The sequence below is a fragment of the Cygnus olor genome, chromosome 2 (genome assembly GCF_009769625.2).
Source record: "Cygnus olor isolate bCygOlo1 chromosome 2, bCygOlo1.pri.v2, whole genome shotgun sequence".
Classification (NCBI taxonomy): domain Eukaryota; kingdom Metazoa; phylum Chordata; class Aves; order Anseriformes; family Anatidae; genus Cygnus; species Cygnus olor.
The window spans coordinates 32,731,678-32,754,840 of NC_049170.1; the positions used below are offsets into that span (position 1 = coordinate 32,731,678).

The following is a 23,163-nucleotide window of genomic DNA, read 5'->3' on the forward strand; positions in this document are numbered from 1 at the left end:
GTGGTGAGGATGCCTGTTTCTAAGGGTAATTCCTCCTGTACTCCAAAGCAATCTTTGCGAAGTGTTCTTTACCTGGTTCTTTGGTTACAAAATCCTTTGGATATACATAGTATAAATAAATGTGAGAGAGAATGAATACATCACAATGGTTTGGTTTTAGGGCAGAACTGTTTGGGGAACCGGGATCACATATGTGGTTGGCATTCCTTTTCACTTTATAAGGCAATGTTTTGTTTAATGATACTGCCTAGTTAGTTCCTCAAGAGTTATGTGGTCGGATGGAAGGGTGACATTTGTGATATTTGGCATTGTGGAAAGCAACCAAAAATATTCCCAGACTTAATCTGTTAGTTAAATCCTGTCAGTAGTTGTCCCCAAACATCCTTTGCTGGGATTATAGCTGGAGAACTGGCACCAAGTCAAGAGCACAGACTGTAAGATTGTACTATATAGCTAAAAATGAGCCTCCAAACTGAGCAGTGAAGCTCTGGTCCTTGTGAATACTTGGTTCTCATAACATTTGGCCATAAAATCTTATTTTCCAGCAAGAAAAAACAAAACAAAACACCCTACAGTTTGGAAACTTCCTAGCCTTTATGAAACTGGAATAGGCTTATTTGCTTCTCATTATATACCTGATATGTTTTTACTAATAACATGTATTTTGCACCAACAGTTAAGCAAAATAATTTAGTGGCTTAGTGGGAATAAAAAAGCAATAAAGAAAAAGAAAATGGAGAAACTGCTTGCTGGTGGAACACCCCACTATTATTAATTGTGAACCATGTGATCTGGCAACCTTTTGATTTACCAGCACAGTCCACTCCCTTGTAAATTCTAGCTGGCTTTCCCATACATTATTATGTGGATTCCTTGCAACCACTTCCCTTTCTGATTTTCCAGAGACAGAGTATAAAGTTTCCCCAAATGCCAATAAAACATGAAATCCTATCCCACTCTTTAGGTTTGCTTTGTGTAGTCATCTTCTAAAATAAGAACAAGCAGAAGTTTTAAACATTGATCTCTTCTATTTTTACCTTCATTCAATAGTTACTATTCTTTATAAACATCACAGTTTTTATTTCAACATTTGTATGTTTTTTAAACTGTTGGCTCTAATACTAAGAAAAATTGTATTTCCTTTCTTCTTCTTAAAAAAAGGCTTACATTAATATGTTCCACTTCCTCATCTTGATTTTGCTTATAGTTATACTTTGCCATATAACACAGATGTCTATAGGTGAATGAAGTTTGAGTAAAACACGTTAAATAAACCACATTTAGTATGTCATTTTATAGGTAAAAATAACCCTAAAGCAATGTGCAAATTGACTTAGAAGTTTGATGCTTTTCTGCTTGCAATGTCCTCTACTTTTCAAATGTATAGTGATAATCCAGACACTGATTTTGACTGAAGCAATGAAAATATGGGTTATTTTCTGTTCCAATTTGTTGACAAGTTCATGTGGGGGAGTAGAGAAAGGCTAAGTGTGGGTGGGTGGTTTGCAGCAGACTTCATCATCTATGATTTATTCTTTGGGAGGAAAGGCTTTTGCAGGACACTGGCATGTAGGAGCCTGAACACACACAGCATTACGTCATTCCCATTAAATTATTTCATTTTCTTGGAAGGCTACGCAGGTTAGCACTTGGACTCACAGCTCTGTAAGAATAAAAACACTCATGAATCTCTAGAAGCTGCAGCAGCACCAAAAGGTCATGTCTCATGAGGGCTGGCAGAGGGAAACCTATGAGACTGCAACGGAGATAAGTTTAGCCCTAATTAACGGGTGTTAAGGTAAGAAATAAAAAACACCTCGTTGTCCTTTATGGTCCAGTGTTTCCATATGTGCCTACAGCTAGACTCCTTCTGCCTCCCTGGGAGGTGACTGAGACAGGTTACTTGAGTTTGGGATTACAGCCAACACTGCTCTGTTCCAAACAGGGTATACCTATGTCCTCAGATGTGGTGCAACCAAGCTATCATTATCTCTCAGGACAGGTAGATAGGTAGACAATCATAAATTTAATTTTAAAAGAGAAGGATATGGTCCAGAAATTAATGTAGGTCTTTGTACAGTGAAATAGATGTATACAGATACGTATTTTGTAAACACAGAATGATTTCTTAAAGATTGTCTTACCTGAAAACAAGTCAGAGACTACAGCCACAATTGAAGGTTTACACAGAGCAGAAAAAAAAGTAGTCTGCTAACTCTCCCAAATACTTTCTTAAAGTCTAAACTCAGTCAAATATTAACTCCTGCAATTACCTCCATCCTCAATGTAAGCAATGCAAATTCCAGCTTCCTTCCATTACTCTTGCTGCCCATTAGCCTTCTCTCAGGGACATTGTGCATTTCTACTCTTTCTCCTTAAAGCAGCAACAGCAGCCAACTGGCAGGTTTGGGGGGCCAGAACTGCCAGCTGGTTGCTCTGTTTGTCTGGTTACATGACAAAGCACAGAGTTTCAACTGCTTTTCTGTTTGCTCCTCAACACTTGACCCGAGCTGGATTCTTATCTTCCAATTTTGCCCCTTTACAATTTTAGCAGCTAGTCTAATTTAGGCCTCTAAACTTCCCTGATAGTTGGTAGAATGAAATAGGCACCTCCTAAGAGCAAGTTGTCCCATTTTAAGAAAGATGTTTGAAGTCAGGGTGAGTATATCCCCATCTGTATGTGTCTACTCACTCTCATGGATTATAGGGAGAAGCTGAGACCAGATGCTTTGGCAGTTAGCTTTTAGGTTCCTAAAACTAAGTGTGATCAATTCCAAGCTTGTCAAACAACAAACAACCAGGGCATGATGGGAGGCAGAAAAATAAAACATTGGTACATGTCGTGGGGGAAGAGTTTTGGGCATGTACCAGCAGGACAGAATTTAACCTAACACAGTACATGGGAAGCACCAGTCAAACGGTGAGGAGTTAGGTGGTGTGTAGCCTGCATTACACAGGGGAGACTGTAAATATCTGTGATCATCCTCTGGGTCTCTGGAAACTCCAGAAAATTAGGATTAAGATAGAGAAGTTAGCCTGATGAGTTCAGAGGGTTTTGGACAGCTTGGAATTATTATTATTATTATTATTATTATTATTATTATTATTATTATTATTTTCAGTTAGTACAGCCACTTCAGACTTGGCTGGCCTGCAAAGCATCTATGTTCACTGCTTTCCAGATGGGACAACCAGGAAGGAGGGACTTACTGCTGGCTGGGCTGACATTTACAGTGTGCTCTAGGCATGGGGAAATCTGGAAGGCAGCCTGTCTTTGCTGGTTGGCTGGCTGGTAGCTTCACACTTTGCTCTGGGCCTGGAAACAGAGAAGTCAATGACGAGCTCAGTGGGGGCCTTGGGGACGTTACAAAACCTCGGTTCACTGGCAGTTAAGAAGTGCACAGTGAGTCATGGCTGCACTGTGTTAATGGGCAGGACCTGACTCCCAGGCAAGCGCATTCTGCTTTTTTATTCCTTTTAGCTTAGTTTAGTTTCTTCGGCCCCTCTCTGTCACTATGCATACAGAGCTGGATAAACGCCTGCCTGTCTGTGCAAGTGTTTTATTTGGTTCTGCAGGCTGGGTGTTGGAGTTGAAGTAGTCTCAAAATCAGAGAACAAAGTGTACAGCTGTACAGGCAGGTAAAACAAACAGAGCTCTTTACGCTTCAGTGCAATATATCTTTGCCCAGCCTTACACCAATGATAATCCTTTTTTGCACAGTGGTCCACAAAGTAATGGAATCTGACTTCAGCAATTTTTCACGTAAGCGATACTACATTTGCTGCATATGTCTACAGGGAACTAAATTTTCAGTGTAGCTGCTCAGAAATTTAGTTTACTGTGCTGCTTGCTATGCTAAAAATGATCTCATTTAAGAATGGGTAAAAACCTTTTCATTTTATTAGAGTCACAGCTGGTTTTATTTTAATATGCAAGCATCTTCAACTTCCTAGAGGAATATTTGTATCTGGAAATGAGATAGACCTTAGTAAAGCTGTAAATAACAAGTGAATATCAAAGGCCGACCACCCTTCTGATACTGGGGAAGAGTCTTAAATGTGTGCGACCAGTTATAGGACATTTGGACAACATGACAATTAACTCACAGTAAACTCTTTGTTGGTCATAAGTAAATAATCCCTCTACAAAATAAACAACAGTTTGGCTGATTTGAGTCAAGAAAATTGCATCTCATCCTAAAAGGAATCCACGCTGCATGAGGATGAAATGAAGAAAAGAAAAGTGTGAGTACTGAGGTAACCCTTACTGTAGGATTTCCTAGACAAGTGGCAATAAAATGAAATCATATGTCACTTCTGCACTATTTATATTTATCTTACTTTGCAAACTCTTAGTCAAATTATCTAAACAGGCCTTCTTTTTATGTTCTCTCTTAAGCATCTGCAATGTTTTTCTGTCAGAAACAGGATACTGGGCTAGACAAACCTGGAGTATAACCTAATAGAGAAGTTCTATACCCTCGCAGTAATGGAATAAAATGCATCTGAAACTTTCAGAGAGAGTGACAAAGCACATCAGACCATCTATCTTTATGCCAATTAAGATTTATTCTGTGGAATTTGTTTCCTAGCAGTCTTATGTAGTTTTAAGTTCCCAAATAGATGGTTCATTGAGCTGATTATTCTTTGAAAACATCTCATGTATAGGAATTTTTTCTTATAAATTAATATCTTTTCTCCTAATAGAAGCACAACACATACCATCTAAATTTTTCACTAAACACAGGCAAATATACAGAGGAACTGGGGTATTAAAAGAGACTCATTTCATTTACTTTTTCATAGACAGTTTCAGCATTTATTAATAAGTTAAGCCCTTCCTGAGTGTCCCTATACAACAGCGTTGCCTGCACTGGATGTGAAGAGAGTTAATGAGTGCTTTTGGAAAACAAAAAACAAACAACAACAACAACAACAAAAGATACCACCACCACCACCAAAAAAAAAACAAAAAAAAACAGGGAAAATCCAATCTAACAAAGCATGTACTGTAAATTGAGGTTGCTTATCTAAATATTAGTGAACTGTTAAAAAAGAACAAAGAACTATATGAAACAAGCTTTAAATTAGGGCCACACAGCTTTGTATAGCAAGTTTACTGCTAATTGAAAGTTAGGCAGAGTTGTGGTTAGTTTAATGACAAGGCTAGAAAATGCACTTTGGGCCTATGGCAAAGAGATACAAATCCAAAGACAGACAAGCTTTGCTTGATTATAGTGCTTACATCATGGTCATTAGAATTTAAACCAACTAACCCAAACACAGACATCATATCTTCATTTGATAGCTGCAGTCTAGTAAATAGTGGGAAAGGATGTTATGTATGGATTAGCCTAGCTGAAATGAAAACAGGCATTCTTTTTGAACCTGTCTGGCATTGAGAATGAAAACTTCAAAATCAGGCAGTAAAGTGGGCTTATAAAGCCAGAGGCCTTTGATTTTTAAGGATCTGCATAGTGTTTTAACCAGTCTTTGTTTTGCAGGAAAACCACCTCAGCACCCGGGTATGAGGCATCCTTGTGTGCAGTCTATCAGCGTGCAAGATGTTGAATTTATCTGTGGGAACACATGAAGATTAGCAATGTCCTCCTTTGTGCTTTGAGTTCATGAATCATTGTCAGCTGCTTACTAAATATAACCTCTTAACACTGCTTGGACTTGTAGTCATGATGGTTACATGGTGAGATGACTAGAGACAGCATAAACACTGCAACCTTAAAATTCATGCTATATGTATACATATATCTTCTGGTCTGAGAGAATAATTTTCTGATTTACATGTTGTTTCATATTTTCACTTCATGAAGCACTGCAGTCTAGAGGGTTTCTGTGCAGCTTTCTGATATAAATGGACCTGTATTTTGTATGTCACATAAAATGAATATTAATAATAAATTTAAAAAAATGCAAAGGCCTTATTTTTTAAGGAAAAGTGTTTTTTTTTTTTTTTTTTTTTTTTTTTTTTTTTTTTTTTTCTAAAGAAAAAGAATAAAAGGTGAAAATACAGAGGAAAATTTCCTGGTATTTGTAGGGAGAACTGATGGTCACCAGCAAGCCAGGCAAGACTCCTCTGTGGGGACCAGTTTATAAGTTACATTTCATGAATCAGTCACTGCTTCCATTTGAAAGTTTTATGGAAGTAAACTGAATCATGTCTTCTGAAGCATCGTCTCTTCTGAGATGCACTTTGCTTACCTATCTTGGACACTATGTAGAAAATCAGACTTCTGACAACCACACTGATCAAGGAAGATTAATAAAGAATACTTAAAAACTCAAGAAATCATTCTTGTTAAGTAACCAATGCATATAAAGAATATTAAGAAGGGTGAAACACCGGCTCCACTGATGTTGTACTTTCCTAACCTTCTAACTGTTAAGCCTCTACTGTGGCATGGTGTTATGTAGCACATAACAATATATGCTAAGTCCAATACCTGTTGTTGTGGTTTAACCTGGCAGGCAGCTAGGCACCACACAGCCTCACATAGGCAGCTAGCACGCAACACCCTCCTCACCAACCTCACCCCCCAGTGGAACGGGAGAGAATTGGGAGTGAAAGTAAAAGCTCCTGGGTTGAGATAAAGACAGTTTAATGGGACAGAAAATGAAGAGAAGTGATAACGATAACAGTAATGATAACAACAATGATATTGATAATAGAATATACAAAACAAGTGATGCACAGTGCAATTGCTCACCACCCACTGACGCCCATCCTATCCCTGAGCAGCGGTTCCTCTTGCCCTGGCCAGCCACCTAATATTAATTGTTCAGCATGATGCTACATGATATGGAATACCCTTTTGGCCAGTTTGGGTCAGCTGTCCTGGATGTGTCCCCTCCCAGCTTCTGCTGCACCCCCCAGTCGGCTCACTGGCAGGGCAGCACGAGAAGCTGAAAGTCCTTGGCTTAGTGTAAGCACTGTTCTGCAATAACTAAAACATCCCTGTGTTATCGTTTTCCTCATCCTAAATCCAAAACACAGCACTATACCAGCTACTAAATTAACTCTATCTCAGCCAAAACCAGGACATCTATACATAACCATTTGTATGAGACAGATCACCTCCTAAATGTGTCTGTCTCTCTCCACAAGTTATAGATGGAGCTTAAATCTTGCCTTAGAGATGATATCTGGTTATCCAGGGATAAAAAGACTTGAATTAGATCCGAAGTCTCTAATATGAGTCTGAAGACCTTTTGTAACTGTGTAAAAACCCTATATATATATATACACTATATATATATATATATATTTAACAGCAAATGTTAATAGTTTATTTAAGGCTATCACAATCATATTTATAAATCTGCTTATTCAACAAGTTCAGGTCACAAAGGATGAGACATGATTGAGACATAGAGACTGAAATGTCTGTTTATACAGGGAAAGCAGCATATGCAGGTATGAGTCACAATACTGTGGCAAAAATCAGTAATAGGAGCAGTTCCATCCCTTCCCACAAGTGTTGAACCTATGCTGTTATTTGAAAAGAAAGAAAAAACAAAGAACCCTAGACTGAAATGTGTTACTCTTACATAAATGGCGAACAACTTCAATCTTCAGAAAAACTCAATTTATGAAGCTATGTTACTTGCTGTCATTTTTTAAAACTATACATCAGTAATTATTATTACTCAGTGTGCAATCAAAATATCAAATCACAAACCTGCTAGCTAATAAAGGGACAATGGAACCAACAAATCCTACAATGCAATTATGGAGAGTATTTTCTTACATGCAATTCCAGTCTTACATGTACTTCAAGAAGAATAAGGGGATGGAGCACAGTACAAGTTATAAGCTGTATAATAAAAGTTGTCTCTGCAACTGATACCCACTCTGTAACTAATATCCACTTTTGCTTCACATGCAAATGCAGCAGAATATGTGGAAATATCTGCATTGTTTTGCAGATGTGCACTGGCACTGCTTAGATTCATGCTATACTCATGCATCCAGCTACTACAAAATAAAATATTTTTTCAAACAAGATAATTTTCACATCATGCTATATTTGGTGGCCAATCTGTTGTCAGCTCTCTAGTCTTCTTGATGAATTCCCCTCTGTTTTGCTTGATGGTGCATTAAGCAGATTTCCCGAGTTTTGGTATTCTGGATTTTTGTTCTGTCTTTTAAAATCAGCAGGTTATATTTCATAGGGCTAATGCCTAGTAATAACTTTGTAGCTTTTATCTTTCCTAATGCTAAGATAAATGTTCTTCAGTGCTGGACTCTTCTCCAGGGAATCCTAAACTAGAAAAAATTAAAGACTGGGTGTTTTAAAAGGTGCCAATGAAAGCTAACAACATTGAGGGACAGTTTATATAATAACAACATGAAAAAAAAAATCATGTACAGAATGCCCACTGTAGTTCATTCACTGATTTGTTAAATGTATAAATAGAAAAAGAAAAACAATAATATGCAAACAAGAAAGTGTTAATTGCTTCACAATGCTATGCTGCAATGAGTAGGACAGTAAACGTTTCAGCAGCTTACTGCATATGCTAAAAACACAGCCCAGAAATTGCTAGCTTTTTAAAAACTTTGCACCAGATAGTCTTCATGTCTATCCTTATATGCTCAAGATACATTCCCCTTCATTTTGTTCTATTATATATAGCACCACCCCATTAATAGGAAAGGCAGGCAATGAGAAGCATAGCATAGCTCTTTTAGAGACTTTTAGTTCTGCCAGACAGTGGAAGCTGAAAAGTTTTTTTGTTTGTTTGTTTGTTTGGTTGTTGTTGTTATTGTACATTTCTGGTTTTGTGGAAGAGCCTCCTGGAAATGGAAATGATGTTTAGATACATATTCTAATGCTTAAAAAGAAGTTGAGATTTCCAATGTTCAGTGGTAAAGAAAACTTCAACACAAGAATTTTTGCAAAGTATGACACTGCGACACCACTTAGAGTAATGATAGAAGGTACATCTGTGGGACAAAATGCAAACTACAAAATATTTTACACCAGCACTGTGCAAGGTGTGTTTTTCCTTGCATTCATCACAGCTTTAAAATGCCAGTTCCAGACCTATGTGAACTCAACATTTTTCCGTCACACAGTGTTCATTTTACTGAGTGCCAGTTTGCACCTTCTCACTTCCCTGCTCAGGTTTCAGATCTGAAAGGTCTCCAGCTCTGCAATCACAGCACGGAATGGTTCCACTTCCTGCTCCCCTATTGGAAGAATTGCTCTCTTCAGTGAGAGAAAAAGAACAAAGAATGAGTAACATTGTGTTTCGGGCACATGGTCACAAATTTAGGGTAACTGGTGGACATTTTCATGAATATCAGCATGAAATAGAATATCTGGAGATAAGCAGGACCACGAATCCACAAATAATGGAAAATTGAATTTGAGTCATTTCTCTGTGAATTTATTTCAAATCTGCTTTTATTTGACCAGATGTAGCAAATAATCATGTCTTTATTTGTTAATGGAAACACATTCTATAACATAGTCTATTAATGAAACACAGATGGTAATGAAACACAGTACATTACTATTTTGTCATTTACTTATGAGTTTTGTGATGTACTATAATTCCTCATTTCATCAAAAGTTTCATGGCTACATTTCTTCTCAACATGAGGACAGCTGACGACTTTTCTTTGGTATTGACTATAGCTCCTGCAAAGGCAACACTCCTCCCTGGTGTATAGCTTCAAGACAGTGGCAGTATATTGAGGAACCAAGGGAGGCAGAGACATAGAAAAGAGGATTGATAATGCCCAGTCCTCAGATGCAGCATCAGAGCAGTTCCCAGTGATTATTATAGATTATTTGTTTCCTTACTCTTCATTGCTGCTCCTGTATATCTATGGCAGAAATCTGGGACATCCCCTTTCCTATTCAGTGTGTTCAAGGCAAAGGAAATGTATGGGGGATAAGCACATCATAGCAATTCTCCTATAGTGGATGAAACTAATAATTTTGTCCTTACCATTATGTTTCTGTTTTTCTGCACTGGTGGTGAGAAGGCTTGCTCTTGAATTTTACAGAGAAATGGTGTCAGAACAATTGCCAATAATTGCATCAATGAAAGAATATTTGCGATCATATCTTATTACCTCTCTCATCTGATTCCAATTTCCATACACCCTTAAAAATGCATAATAAATGTGAATAACACTTTAAATGAGTGCTGGTATACACATTTTAGGTGATACTAGAATGGTAGTTGACATCCTTCCCAACCCTGCTGCTCTAGGTGACCACCAGCTGATGTAGTCCAGGAACAAGGGTCTGCAGTAGGCAGTACCTAAAAATGATCTTTCTTGTCTATGGCTCTGCCCTTTGTTTGCCTGGTTTGGCAGGGATTTGTATTAAACCCTTGCTTCATCTTTTATCCTTTAAATATTAGTTGGATCAGTGAGCAGGGAAAAATAAATTTGCTTCTGATATCTATACAGTTTCCCTGGCTACACTTTCCAAAAACAGAGGGTTACAGCCAGAGCTGAAGACTGGCATTTTTGATTTAAATGCAAACTATCAGAGAGTCACAAGAGTGACCCCGGAGTCTATTTTTAAGAGTAACATAGCTATACTGTGTCATGAATAGCTCAGAATAAATGACTTGAAGCAACCCTGCCAGGAAAAAAGGAAAATCAAGTTGAAACCAAAACGATAACTTCATTGTCAATGTGCCTTAAACGTTTGGGGCAATAACTTCTGTGAGTGACAGTTCAGGAAATTTATACTGGTAAAGACTGAAGTCTTTAATTTTTACATTCTTTTATGTGTCCTTGACTGTAGAAATAAGAAACATCACACAAGCAAAGGAAAATATTTCAAAAAAGAAGATAACTTAGGCGGGTGAGTTATTTTAAATTTAACTGTTATGTGGCTTTTATAACACCTACTGCTCCGAAAAATGCTTTCAGCAAATCTATGTCTCATTATATCTATATCAGTTAACACTTGGCAAATAAACTACAGAAGTTACTTTTAAATAATAGGTACAGTTTTATAAAGGGTGCTGAGTAAATATTGTTGTATTAAATCATAATTTTGTGCTTCCAGGCTTGCTGACTTGTTTTGAGATGCACTTTGTCATTTGGACAAAAATTAAAAAAAAATCCCCAAACCCAAAGCTTTTGAAAAAACAGACCTTTTCCACCTTTTGAAAAATATCTCATGGCCGTTTTGAGCAGTGGTGATCTGGAATGAAAACAGATTAGAACGTTTGATAATAGAGGAAGGAAATATTATTATCACAGCTTGAAATCTGTTAACAGGGCCTTCCAAATGGGGCAAACATTAAAGTCAAATAGAAACTCAATTACAGGAAGATTTTCAACTTGTCAAAAATAATTGCATTAATGTCAGCAATGCTGAAGGTCTAAAACAAGGAAACTATTGTACAGTGTCTCTAGAAAGAAAGATTAAAGGAATGCATAGCGTAGTTTTAGTAAAAGATCCAAAAATGTTCACATTTATTTTGGTTTTAGTTCTGAGGCCAAAGACCACAATACTACATAAAACTGAAACATCAATCTATAAATTTCTGACAGATGTTACATCACACAAAAACTGTAGAATACTCAATAAGAGGAACCATTTGTTATCTGCTTTGCTCTGAACCAGAACTTGTAGTAAATACCATGTAGAGGGCAAAGATTCAAGAAGTTTGGAGGAGCCGGAGCTTTGAGATATGAAGTGGTCTGTGCTTGAACCTTTGGCTCTTATTACAGGGGGGTGCTCTGCCTTTGCAACTGAAGCTCCAGGAAGAGAAACTTTATTTAAGAAAATCTATTGAACTGTTATAGAAAACATACATGCCTTACTAAATAGTAAATTAAATTATTAAATAGTAAATTTTATTTTACCTCCTACTATTTATTTATTTATTTTAATATGTTCAGTTGGAGATATATCTTCAAAGGCAAAAGCCCTGCTTTTGCTTAGGTAAGAATTAGCTCTTGCTGGCCACAGGAGAGGATCTTGCTTTGGTGGAACTGAAGAGACTGTACAATCTTTCTTTTTAAACAGCTCTCATTGCCTCACAACTTGTGTGCTTCTCCCTGGTATGAAACAAAGACTCTCTTCTTTCAGACTGTGATGCAGTGATGTGGTCCAAGGCCATATTTTGAAAGGCGTTAAGGTTCTTTTGCAGTTGTAGACCACAATTCATTGCCCATACTCCTAGGCAGGGATGATTTCTATTTTATGTTATTTATATTACTAATTGCCCATACTCTTAGGCCACAAAAAGTTAATTTGCCTTAGGTAATCTTAACATGCAAGGGCAAGAGAGCTCTCCTACAATTTGGTTGTAGGTGTCTTACTATGCTCATTGACTGTAAAGAAAATAAAAAGAGACTGGGCATTAAAGTTAAGTGTCTCAGGTAATAGCTTAAAGTTAGGTATGACAAATCCAGATATGAACAAGACTTTGAAAAATGTCTGACTTCAGTTGAGCTAATTTGAAAATCAACTCAGGTATCTAACTGAATAAATAGTGTTTAAACATGTTAAGAAAGTTTGATGTAAGAAACTATTTCTATGTTACAGAGAGACCCACCAGAAAAAGAGCATTCTTCAGTTTCAGCTGTGCACAATGTCATACTAGTGAAACAAAGTGCTGTTTCCTCTTCCTCTTCTACAGTAGCTTCATGAATGTTTGGAGGTTATACTAGAATAGAAAAAATCTCTAAAAATCTAATGCCTGATTTTATTACTTTAAAAGCTTATGTATGACCAATGTTATCGCTATCTTCAATATTCTAGTCAAAAAACAACTAAAAATGAATAGTTTCACAATACAAGAAAAACTCTTAAGCTTTGTCCTCCTGATTATCCAGCCAAGACTGAGATGTTGAGTTTATAGTTCTACTGTCTTCATAAGCAGCTTCTGTGTCCATTTTGAGAAGAAGCTGAAAGGACACATTGGGGTAAATTGTCAAAACAAAGCATCAGCATCAGATTTTTTCTTTTCTTTAGCTTTGTGTTGTATTGTAAACGATACATAAACCCTTCAATGCATAAAAATATTTTTCACTGTCTTTTCTTTTTATTTTTTTCTTCTTCCTCTGGGTATAATTCCAAAAGTCTGTTGTGGTTTGGACCTTTGTCTGGTCAGTACCTAACTTCTGCTGAAATTAATTGGAATTAGATTTCTATAGACAAGTACCTAGTGAGATTTTTAGAAGTTCTTAGGCAGGTTAGACATTTTTGAAAATCTCACCAGAGGCCTGTTTTCAACTTTAAACCTCCTAATATCTTTTCCTAAATATGTAAGTCATTTTCACAGGGCATTTTATGTTCTGAAATTAATTGCTTTGAGAGACTGATATTTTCTTCACTTAATTATTCCACTGAAATCTTTTTCTTCCTTTTTTTTTTTTTTTTTTTTTTTTTTTTGGGGGGGGGGTTTGGGGGCGGGGTTGTGCAAAACCAGGAGCTGATTATGCCATCTGATCGGAATGGCTCCTCATGAAAGTCTGTCTCATGGAAGTGATACAAATGTTAATTTTCCTTTAATCTTCACAAGCTATTGAAGTTGCACGGCATTAACACTCAATTGCTCATACCAATATTTTAATAGCCAAAGTGACATCCACACTGAAAAAGCCAGTGTTCTGCAAATGGCCAGGGTCAGTAACACATCTACAGGGCCAAACCAAATACTTTCCTAATCAGTACATTTCCTAAAACTATTTCATAGACCAGTGATGAGAAAGAAATGTTCAACCTCTGGTATTGTTTGTTTAAGAGTTAAAACAGGTCCTCTCCTAGCATCCTTTCACCTTAGAAAATCTGTTCTCATTTCCTTACACCAGAACTGCTTCCAAATGCTGTGTTTTGTTACAAGAGCACAGGATTTTTTAATAAACAAAATAAATGTACACACCAGAAACACTCTGAGTTTGTGCTAGCTATTTATTTTATTCACATCACAAAGAGATTTGCAGATCACCTTTTCAAAGCTGCACTGCATGCATCTGGCTTGCTACACCAGGGATGTGTATATGTGCAGTGGTAACTGGGCTGAGTGACTGCTGAGCTAGGATTCGAGAAATTGTGGCTTAGTTTGTACTGTAAATCCCTTGGGCTCTCATGTTACAAGACAGGGTGCTCTGGTAATTCTGCATCAGAAGCAACACATGGCCCTGTTAAGGCAATCAACTTTGCATTTCAACTGCATGGATTGCCTTTAAACTGCAGAGTTGGTGAGCACCATTCGTCCAGACAGGGGACCAGGGCAAAGCATGTCATAGCTCCCTCCACCTCATGTGCTTGGATCTTTGCTGTTGTTTGTTTCTTTCTTTATAAACTAGAACATGGTAGAAAGGGGAATAATTTGTGCCTCCTTTTTCTCCAAGTATGATAACTCAGTGCAGTGAGAAGGTACAGCGAGATGCAGGAGTCAAAAAGCAATCACAGCTCTAGGAACTCATTTCCTTGGGGACCAATAAACTGATTATTCCACCCACTTCCCACTCAGGCACTATTTTAATGGCATGGATCTCCTGAGTATTGGGTTCCTGTCCTGGTTTCAGTTAGGACAGAGTTAATTTTCCTCCTAGTAGCTGGTAGGGTGCTATGTTTTGGATTAGGATGAGAAGAGTGCTGATAACATGCTGATGTTTTAATTGTTGCAGAGCAGTGCCTACACCAAGCCAAGGACTTTTCAGCTTCTCGCTCTGTCCTGCCAGCGAGCAGGCTAGGGGTGCAGCAGGAGCTGGGAGGGGACAGACCCAGGACAGCTGACCCAAACTGGCCAAAGGGGTATTCCATACCATCTGACGTCATGCTGAACAATATATAGGGGTGGCTAGCCGGGGTGGGGGGGCGGCTGCTCAGGGATAGGCTGGGCATCGGTCAGCGGGTGGTGAGCAATTGCATTGTGCATCACTTATTTCGTACACATTATTATTATTAATACTATTATTATTATTATTGTTATTATTTTTCCTGTCTTAATAAACTGTCTTTATCTCAACTCACAGGCTTCACTTTCCCGTTTCTCTCCCCCATCCCAGAGAGGGAGGGGGGAGGGTGAGCGAACGGCTGTGTGGTGTTTAGCTGCCAGCTGGGCTAAACCACAACAGTTCCAAAGCTTTTGGGTAGGATTTACTTGCAATTTCGTCTAGTCAGTAAGGAGTAAACGGTGCCCCTTGGGAGAGACCAGTTCTACAGCATTCCGTGTAGGGGAGATGAACCTTCCTCCCACCCTGACTACTTATACTGTTTAAGTGCTTGCAGTTTAGGGGAACAGTGCAGAGGTTTGTAGGCACAGATTTATCCTACCCCACAGAAGACAGTTAACCTGAGGCAGCTTCAGCAGGGAAACTATTTGCTCTGAGAGGTGCTTCCAGAGAGTAATTAAGAAAATTAAAACCCCAACCACTCTCAGAGAGTACATATTTCTCATCAATAACTGCAGAGGTTAAATAGAGCAACCCAGGCAAGTGTCTAACATTGGGTAGGAGATCATTCCATGGTATTTCGCTTTTCTGTCTAGTCTCACAGAGCTCCCTCATACTTTGGTCTTAGTGAAAGAAAAGCCCTCACCTGCCTGTGGAGCCTGATGTTTGCATATCTGTATGTGCAAATGGGAATGTGTGAAAGTACAGGATTTTGTCTCTTGGTAGGTGCTCACATACTTCAAGATTTGTCCTCATACATGTCAGATCATGGAATCATAGAACGGCTCAGGTTGGAAGGGACCTTAAAGATCATCTAACTTTAACCCCCCTGCCATAGACAGGGATGCCACCCACTAGATCAGGTTGGCCAAGGCCCCATCTGGCCTTGCCTTGAACACCTCCACATATGGCATCCACAACTTCTCTTGGCAACTTGTTCCAGTGCCTCACTACCCTTATTGTGAAAAACTTCCTCCTAATGTCTAGTCTAAATCCATCCTCTTTTAGTTTAAGAACATTCCCCTTTGTCCTATCATTATCTACCCAAGTAAAGAGTCCTTCTCCATCTTTTTTTATAAGACCCCTTTAAATACTGAAAGGTCGCAATGAGGTCTCCCTGGAGCCTTTTATTTCCAGCCTGAACATCCCCATCCCTCTCAACCTTTCTTCATAGGAGAGGTGATCCAGTCCTCTGATCATCTTTGTAGCCCTCCTCTGGACTAGCTCTCACAGGTCCATATCTTTCTTGTGGAGATGCAGTACTCCAGGTGGGGCCTCACAAGGACAGATTAGAGGGGAACAATCACCTCCCTCACCCTGCTGGTCACACCTCTTTTGATGAAGCCCAGGATGCAGTTGGCCTTCTGGGCTGGAAATGTGCACTGCTGACCCAAGCCTTTCATCCACCAGAACCCCCAAGTCTTTCTCTGCAGGACTGCTCTCAGTGAGTCTATACTCTTCTCTGGGATTGCCCCACCCCAGGTGCAGCACCTTTCACTTGGACTTGTTGAACCTCATGTGGTTCACATGGACCCACTTCTACAGCCTGTCCAGGTCCCTTTGAATGGCATCTCTTCCTTCTTTGGTATCAACCGCACTACTCAGCTTGCTGTCACCTGCAAACTTGCTGAGGGTGCACTCAATCCCATTGTTTATGTCATTGATGAAGGTATTGAAAAACACTAGTCCCAAGACAGACTCCTGAGGGACACCGCTTGTCACCGGCCTCTACCTGGACATAGAACTATTGACCATCACTCTCTGCGTATGGACATCAAGCCAATTCCTTATCCGTTGAATGGTCCACCCTTCAAATCCATATCTTTCCAATTTAGAGATTAGGATGTCATGTGGGACCATGTCTAAGGCTTTACAGAAGTCCAAGTAGATGACATCAGTCAGTCTTCCCTTTTCTATTGACGCAGTTACTCCATCATAGAAGACTACCAGATTGGTCAGGCACGATTTGCCCTTGATGAAGCCATGCTGGCTGTCACATATCACCTATTTGTCCTGAATGTGACTTAATGTTGCCTCCGGGAGAATTCATTCAATGATCTTCCCAGGCACAGAGGTGAGGCTCACTGGCCTGTAGTTCTCTGGGTCTTCCTTTCTACCCTTTTTAAAAATGGGAGTGATGTTTCCCTTTTTCCAGTCACCAGGGACTTTGCCTGACTGCCATGATTTTTCAAATATGATGGAGAGTGTCTTGAATGGGACTGTGCTCCTTCAAAGGAGCCTTAGAGATGAACGGAACCTCCACCAGTATTTAAAATCACAAATGATCAGGACAAGCCCTATACACTTTTTTTTTTCTTTTTTTATGAACATTTATACTTTTACGCCTTCAAACTATCAGAAACCTCAGATGTACAAGGAAAGCACAAGCAAGTATGAAGTTTGCCAAGAAGTTCAAGTTGAATTTGAAACGTTAAACTATTTTTAGGTAAGACTGGCTACTTGCTGTTTTAATCTTGTTAGAGCTACTTAACTCTTCTACTCACTGAGCTTAGTGTTTCTGACTAACCATTATTATTATTATTCAGTCAGATCATATGCAAAAAAATCAGACAGGTTTTAATCTTTAATCAGTATCTGACTGCAGCATATTAACAGGCTTGTAAGATACATTTTTTATCCTATTTTACAAAGTTAATTTGAGTGAGTTACATAGAAAACTGATTGGAAGACAGCCTTCTATCTTCCCTTAGTGTAAGAGAGACATTCCAGCAAATTACCAGACTACAATTTAGGAAGGACTCATTCAAAATGTTGATAATGGATTAAATTATTTTGAGCAGAAAAGCATAAAGAATCTCCTCCTACTGACTAAAATTTATAGCTGTGGCTTACATAGTAGCTTAGCAGTTCACATATGGCTTATGTCAATGGCAGAAACCATGTTATTTTCTAAATCACATTGATTTGTTATGTGGTACTGAAAGATCTTAAACAGAATCATTGGCTATAAATTACAGAATCTAGTCTTCTACATTCTTATCTGTGTTTCAGATCCGTCAAAATGAGCCCAAGAGTCAAGTCTTCTATGTACACAATGCTACTAGTCAAAGAATGAGAACTAAGACCATTCAATTTCCTCCTTTTTTGGAGCCAAGCCAGGCTGACATTTTCCTTTCTGTTAGTTTTGGCAAAGAGGAAAGAGAGGGAAAACTTTACTGCTCTGTTACTGATGTTTTTTTTATTTTGTTTTTATTAAAAATGTTGAAACATGGGCCCTCTGTCAAAATTATTTTATTTTTGAAAGCTGGGTGGGGTGAATGAACTGGCAACAGTTCAGAAAGCCATTAATGATACTGATAATGGAGAATCCTATTCAGCCTCCACAGCACTGCAATCCTTAATTGCAATAAATTTTACAGAAATCTGGTGACTGATGTGCACAGTTAATGAATCGGTAAAGATTCAAAGGTTAATCTGCTGGGAGGTAACAAGCTCTGCCTATCTGATATTGTAACCAAAATATGATATTTGTTAGTTACATGATGATATTTTTTGGGCATACAACAGAAAAAATGAGTTTTTATTGGCTGCAGATTTGTTAGGTCTCCAAGACCAAAACATTGAAAAAGCAACAACTCTAATGGTGATTCTTGAAACACAGACAAAACTTAAATATATCAGAGGTGAAATGTGACCCCCTGAATAAAATATATTGTCAAACATCAAAGGAATTGCCTGAGAAGCGGAGCGTTCTGCGAAGTGGAGTCACATGCATGCCCGGGAGTGCCCCCACTCCAGGTGGCCCCTGCTTTGGTCCTTGGCCCCTTCCCAGCTGGTGCACCCCATCTCCCAGCAGACCAGAGAGACAAAATGACCATGCAAAATCTGGGAGGGATGAAGGGAAGTGTGCAGTGAAGTGTTACAAGAACTTCCTTAACAATGAAGTAGTTTTCTAGAAACAAACAAGCAACATCCAAACAGATTCAAAATGTAAGTGAAAAAAGGAATGGAAATGAAGGAAAAGAAAATTCAACAGAAAAAACAAAAGGGGGAGGAGGTGAAGTTAGGAGGCCTTGTGATTATTTCCCTTGCTTTGCCCTCAGAGGACCTGCATTTAGATCACCTTCTGCCACACCTGTTTTGTGACTTGTCCACAAATTTCCACTCTCTGGGCCTAAAGCCTCCCTGTTCTCCCCCTTATACTACAACAGAAGTAGCTTCTGAACAGTGAAGATAAAAATTATAGAATCATAGAATGGTTTGGGTTGGAAGGGACCTTAAAGATCATCTAATTACAGCCCCCCCGCCATGGACTGGGACACCTCCCACTAGATTCTAAGGTCCTGTTGCCCAGGGCCCTGTCTGACCTGGTCTTGAACACCTCCAGGGATGGGGCATCCACAACTTCTCTGGGCAGCCTGTTCCAGTTCCTCACCACCCTCTGGGTAAGGAATCTCCTCCTAACAGCTAATCTATATCTCCCCTCTTTTAATTTAAAATCATTCCCCCTTGTCCTGTAAATATCTGCCCATGTAAATGCTGTGGCCTATGAAAGATGAAGACCTGGCAGGTATTTGTGATAAATAGAAATTAGGATGTGAAAAGGTATTCTCAGTGTCTTTGACAACCCACAGCTTGAGAGAGGATGCTGCATGCTAGGCTTTCTACTTCCAGCTCACAACAGAGACACTGTCTAAAGAAGACTGAGTGCAGTACCCATTGGCCAGCAAAGCCTAGAAAACAACTGCTGCCAGGAACCTGTGGAGCAAAAGCTGTCTTTCTGAACTCGGTGCCTCATTTCTTCACAGCTCTTGGCAGGGGGTACAGCCCAGCACGCAAGGGCTGCTCACAGGAAGGCGTGGATCATCAAGCAGCCTCATCTGCTGCATTACCCAGTGTTCTTTGGCAAATCTCTTCCCTTCTCCTCCTCAACTCTCCAAACTCTAAAATAGGAATAATAACATTTGCTGAATTACCAGAGAGGCATGTTACAAGTGTGGACACTTAAGCAGTCATGTCACACCCAGAAAACTTCAGTGAGGGCATATCTTGATACATGCCACATCAATTCAGTTTTAGGACTTTTGCCTTTTCTTCCTCTCTTTATGTATATGGACCAAAGGTTCATGTATTGTATTAAATATGTATTAGTATTTTATACCCTGCTTTGGTACACCTGTCTAGCACTGGGGAGATAATAAAATAGAATAACCATAAGTACAGTGTAGTCCAATTTATATGACAATGAATCAGAGTTAATGAATAACACATTGCTGTTCTGCAGCACTCTTACAAATAAATCTTAAGGCATGTTCTAAGCAGGGTGCTATAGGCTTATAACATATAGTTGAAAAATAAGAACTGATACATGTAGCAGCAAAGTGACTTTCCCAAGGTCACTCAGCAGATCAGAGGCAAGGCTGGTCTCTGTCTCTCCAAGGCCTGCCCAAGTCATAAGACTCTATGCTATTCATTGCTATTGATTTGTCACCAGGTTGTGGCAGAGCCAAGCTGTATACATTCTGGCTCAAGCTAGCACGATAAATAAGGATCTCTGTTTGCAAGGGTGAAATCTTCCATTTTGGGACATATCAACACCTGCTTTCTCTTTCAGGATTTGCCAGGAAAACAGAACCACCATTTCAGTCCAAGTGAGATGCATGCTGCTAGAAAGCCAACGTGAACACATCCCAGGCTCCAATCTGGAAGTTAACGTGAGCCAGGGATCATTCCCAATAGGCAGTGCTAACAACCTCCAGGCACTTTGTGCTGACGACCAAGTAGTTACCAAAGGAAAAGTGAGGGGCAATTGCTGTATTTGGAATTAACCCCCTAGTGTATTTTGAGTTCTGAATTTCCTGGTTCTGGAAATGTCCTTCCATCTGTGACCATGATGGTGATAGTGCTGGCAACTGAAGTGCTGAAATATAATTGAAAGAGGAAGGTGGGAAACTGCAACTGTACAGGTACTTCATCAAAAACCTGACTGTAGGCTCCTCTGTGGTCTTTCTTCTCTGTGCTAGGCTTAAAAATGATTTGTTATAATGTGCTTATGCATTACAATGTGATATTCTTTAGTAATGAGATAACTACAGGTAAGCCTAAGGGCAAAATATTCCTGTAACAGGAAAAATCTGGTTACAATACAGTTTTATACTAATACAATCAACTGTGTAGTTCACAGGCTGTGGAAGTAAAATAAAAGATCTACAGGGTCTGGACCAGGATCTAAATACAAATTAAGATTGTGGGTCTCAGCAATACCTTTGCTAGAGCACATGGCAAAGTCTTATGCCAAATGCATGTCAATAGGTTAAGTAGCTAAATCTGTGCTTTTTTTTTTTTCTTTTTCTTTTTTCTTTTTAAAATTCCCAACTAATAAAAATATTACTGCAGCACTTCCATAGCACTTTTCAGTCAGTTTGTTCCTTACCATCCTTGATGACATTATCCAAATTGTCTGTTCAACACTAATTTCGTGATTTTCAAGCAGAAGTCTCATAAAAAATAATCTGAGAGTAGGAAATCCAGTAGTTGACATAGGATAGTGCTGGTACATGATGCCACAGGCAGATTCAGAACAGGTGACCTCTTCCTAGAGCTTCTGATGTCACCTCTACACCACTTCTCCTGCTCCTCCCCTCCCACCCTTCATCTTCTCTCTAGAGCACACATTCAATCATATCACCTAGGCTCCCTTTTCCCATGAAAAGTTGGACCTGATGATTTCCTGAGGTCCCTTCCAACCTGTTCTATGATTCTATGATTCTATAATCTCAAACTACGGTGTTTTCCATATTTGAAGATATCTACATACATCGATATCTCAGGGTAGGCTTTTAAAATTAGAAATGATGAAGATTTGATTGCACTTTCATGTTTTGCAAGATGATGATATAAGGAGATACTGATGATATTAATAGCATTAAAGATATGTGCTATCTTCTGTGTTGAAGACAAACAGAAAATGTTAGAACAGAAATAATGGTCTGATATGAGATGATTAGGCAGAATATAGAATTAGATGGAAAAGAGATAAGACAGCAAAGTATCATTTTCACTAAAAGAAAAGGTGAAAGGTGGACAGCTGAATTCTAAAGGTACTTTGTTTCTTTTTTTTTCTGCTTTGTTAATATACGTTGAATCCAGAGGGACAAGAGGTAGTCAGCAGGAAATCAGCATAAGGGCTTGAAATAGCAAAAACGCATCTTTATACGTAACCTCTTTTTTAGTGCTGCAGGAGGATTTATAATCTGAGAAGTAGAATTAGAAACTTTAGCATGGTAATTCAGAATATTTTGGGAGACACTGTGTGATTTTTGTTTTATATTTTATTACTTATTCTGTGCTTATATTGAGATTAAATGAGGATAAAATTAAGGAATACCAACTAAATAATGAAATGTTATTGTCATGACTATATATTTTAGAAGAAAATAAAATTTATCTATGTGTTTGTTTAAATATACATGTATATCAAACTGATCAGTTATGAAAGGTAAAGGAGGATCAGTGCAGAAGGCTAGGCTGGGATTAAAATAATATTAAAACGGTAAAATAGTAAGTGTCATGGTGACCAAAGTAATCTTCAAAGCATATTAGAGTAGCATAACAAGAAATTAGCATAGTACTGGTTAAAGGCTTAGAATTTAGAACTGGAATTCAACGCAAAAATCTTTGAATAAAAGGGATACTCCTGAAATACCCTCTAAAAATATTTTTGTTTTAGTTTTGTAGTGATCAAATTTAGGATATTACCAGCTGTTGAGTGACTCCATGAAATAACCTCTTATGTACTGTCCTTGAGCTATCTTTGAGTAATTTAATGTCTATGCTCTAACCAGGGAATATCATGTTCAACAGCAAGAACATATGATGGATGATGCATGGTCAGAGTCCATATCCTGAACATGGTCACACACAGATCAACTGTGTTCATCTACATTATCAGGCTGAGAATGTAATAAACTGATCCCAGACTTTGGCTTGTGTGTTCTTTGAGGGGATGTGAGGAAAAATAAGTCACTGTATCTTGAAGGAAAACATAAAGTTAGCAGGGTGATGAAAAGAACAAAGGTACACTGCGGCTCAGGAGCTGTCAAGATGGTGATGGAATGACAAAAGGAAAATAATGGGATCTGCTTGTCAAGAAAAGCACAAGAAAAGTATTCAAAGAAATTCATGATGGATTTCTTTTCTGTTTCATTCAAAAGCTGCACACACACATGCGCAACTATTCAAAATATAGATATATTTATTAATGCACAGAATTTATCAGTCCCATGGTTTGTACTGTGAAT

The 23,163-nt window shown here is 38.6% G+C and overlaps 1 long non-coding RNA gene across 1 annotated transcript; it reads left to right on the top strand.

The window, feature by feature from the left end:
- Positions 1-3,411: 3,411 nt before the first annotated feature.
- Positions 3,412-5,936, top strand: LOC121065805. Its single transcript, XR_005817322.1, has 2 exons — positions 3,412-4,245; positions 5,505-5,936. It is a non-coding gene; the product is annotated as an uncharacterized LOC121065805 (long non-coding RNA).
- The last annotated feature ends 17,227 nt before the right edge of the window (positions 5,937-23,163 follow it).